The sequence below is a fragment of the Charadrius vociferus genome, unplaced genomic scaffold (assembly GCF_000708025.1).
Source record: "Charadrius vociferus isolate BGI_N301 unplaced genomic scaffold, ASM70802v2 scaffold751, whole genome shotgun sequence".
In the NCBI taxonomy this organism is placed as follows: domain Eukaryota; kingdom Metazoa; phylum Chordata; class Aves; order Charadriiformes; family Charadriidae; genus Charadrius; species Charadrius vociferus.
In genome coordinates, this window is record NW_009646956.1 from 5,234 (window position 1) to 8,078 (window position 2,845).

Sequence of the window (2,845 nt, forward strand, 5' to 3'; positions counted from 1 at the left end):
GCCCCCCCCCATCCACTTCAGGCCACACACAACCCCCCTGCCTTACACCTAACACTCCAAGGACCTCGCGCCTCCCCTAACGCAGCCACCGCTCCGCACCACAGACAAGCGACACCCCCCACCGACTCCGACTCCGCCACACACCTCCCCGCCACTACCCACCCCAGACCACCCACCAGACACACCAAAGCCACAACCGCATTCCCTCCTGCCCCACAGCTCCTAGGCAACACCCACCGACACCTTCTCTGACACCCCTCCCAGCCACCTTCCCACCTCACAGAGAAACACCTCGCAGCACCTGTGCTCCTCACCAAACACCACCACCACCCTCCGAGGACAGCATTTCTTCCTGCTCTCCGCTCCAAACCTCCTCCTTGCCGCTTTGCGGCCATTACCCCTCCTCCTATCACGACAGGCCCTCATCTAAAGCCCCTCTCCAGCTCTCCAGTAGGCCTCCCCCAGATGCTGCCAAGCTGGAACAGGGTCTCCCTGGAGCCTTCTCATCTCCAGGCCAAACCGCCACCGCCCCATCTCAGACCCAGCCAAAGGATGAAAGCTGAATGCTAAAGGCCCTTCGCCATAACACCACTTACACACAGGCACAGGGCGACCACCACGTTCTCCACAAAGCCCGTTCCACTCTTTCACCACCACAACACGCTTCCTACTGCCCGGACAACTCCTCCCCTAGGCCACCATGGAGCTCTTCCCACATGTCCTCTTGCTGCATCCCACGGAGAAGAGCTCCGCCCCTCTCTCACCCCTTCCCCAACTTCCAGAAGCTGCAGACAGCCACGAGATCACCCCTCAGACACCTCTTCTCCAAACGAGACCAGCCCGAAGCCCTCAGCCACTCCTCCCTGAACCTGCTTTCCAGCCCTTTCTTCCCCTTCGCTGCACCCCGCTAGACCTTTTCGAGCTCCTTCACACCACCACCAACGGCCAGGCCCAAGACTGCGTGCCATAGTCCTACTCCAGGTGAGGCCACGCCAACATCACCTCCAACAGAACACTCTCCTCTTCTGACCAGCTGCCTACACTGCGATTTCGGCACCCCAGAATCCCGGTCACCCTCTTGCCTGTCGGCATGCACTGCGCCGGCTCCCATCTGCCCCGCTGCCAACCTGCATCCCGGAAACTCCTTCCGCATCACTGTTCTCCGGCTGCTCCTCTCCCCGTTGAGACTTGCGCCCGCCATTAGGCCAACCCGGGAGCACACTCCCGGGCTTCACCGCCTGTTACGTTTCATCCCCTTCTGCACTGCCCCAGACTCCCATCGACCAGGACTCCTCTACGCCTCTTGTCCCTCAAGAGACACAGTGACATCTCCCACACCGCTATCGTCAGCAACCTCCCTACCGGAACCTTCCGCTCCTGCCCGCCCATCACCACCGCGGCATCCTCGCCAGACCTAGCCTCAGCTTGGAACCCCGAGGAACACCGCCCGTGACCGGTCCCCGGCCAGACAAAACCCCCTGTCCTACAACCCTCCCACCGGTTTCTCCCCTGGCCTGCGGCGAAGCCACCGGTCCTACGGTGGGGCAACTAGTACAGACAGATGTCACGCAAGATGGCATCATGATCCTTCCAGCAAACCACCAAAGCTACGTCCACCTCCTTCCCTTCCTCCGCAAGGCAAGAGACCTGACCACCGAGGGAGATATCACTTCCTGGACACAGGCTTTTCCCTTCATGCACCCATGCTGACTCCACCCCATGCTCACGTGACTCCCGAAATGCCTGTCGACAGCAACCACTGTGACCTCGGCCATCATTTCTCACAAACCTGACGTTACGGACCTCTCTACGGGTGCCCACCTTTCCCCTCCTGCCCTTTTTGCCCACCGTGATACCATCAGCTACCTTCCCTTCAGCAATGGGAAGGCTACCTCCCTAGCCTCCCCAGCCCTTCCCGGGGGCACCTGCCCTCAGGTCCCCGAGCTCCTTCCCTTCTCAGGAAAGTGCCCCGTGCACTCGTAACTGCTGAGCTCATACAGCCGCTCCCTAACAATCACGAGATCCAAACTGCTACATCCCCTGTTCCCCTACTCGCTGTCCTCCAACTCGGGCAACCGGCCCGCCCCAGGTCTACACCTGCTCCATTACACGCTGCGCCTACAATACCCCGGTGCTCTGCCTCTGCTGTATCCTCCTCCCTGTGAGTCCGACGACCAGCCTCCCCCAGTATCGACGCCCACAGTCCCTTCAGGCCTCCTCCTGCTACTGACATCCTTGAATCTGCCCTTCTCGTCCTCTGAAACCACACCGCACCTGTCAACGCCCAATTGCGCTGCGGCCTCGCATGCCTTCTCCTTGCATACGCAAAACGCGTCCCCACATTCTTCCACAGGTCCCACCATTCCCGAATCCTCAAAAGCCTCGCACAGAGCGCCCCGTTTGGCCCGGCTGATCGTCTGCCCCGCTCGCTTCACTTCCGACACGCCGTTACGGCCCGCTCGCCTGCTTCTACAGGGTGGCTCTCCAAGACCGACGGGCACTCCTAGACTCCTAGGCCCGCTACAGCCATTTGCCGGGGGACTCCGCTAATAAGGTCCCTTACCGGCATCAAGACTGCGCTCCTGCAGCCCGGCAGAGCAACTCTGCCGTCCCTTTCTCTCTTTACATTGCACATTTTACACTCGTCCCCGTCATGATCGCTGCGGCCCCGGCAGCCGCCTGCCCTCGCCTACCACACCTCTCTTTCCCGACTCACCAACGGCAACACTAACGGGGCATCCTCACTAGGAGCCTCACTGAGTACCTGCTCTCTCCTACAAACCTCCACGGTTCCCGAGACCTGCCGGTCCCTCCAGTATGACGTTGCAACTTCAGGCCTCCAAAG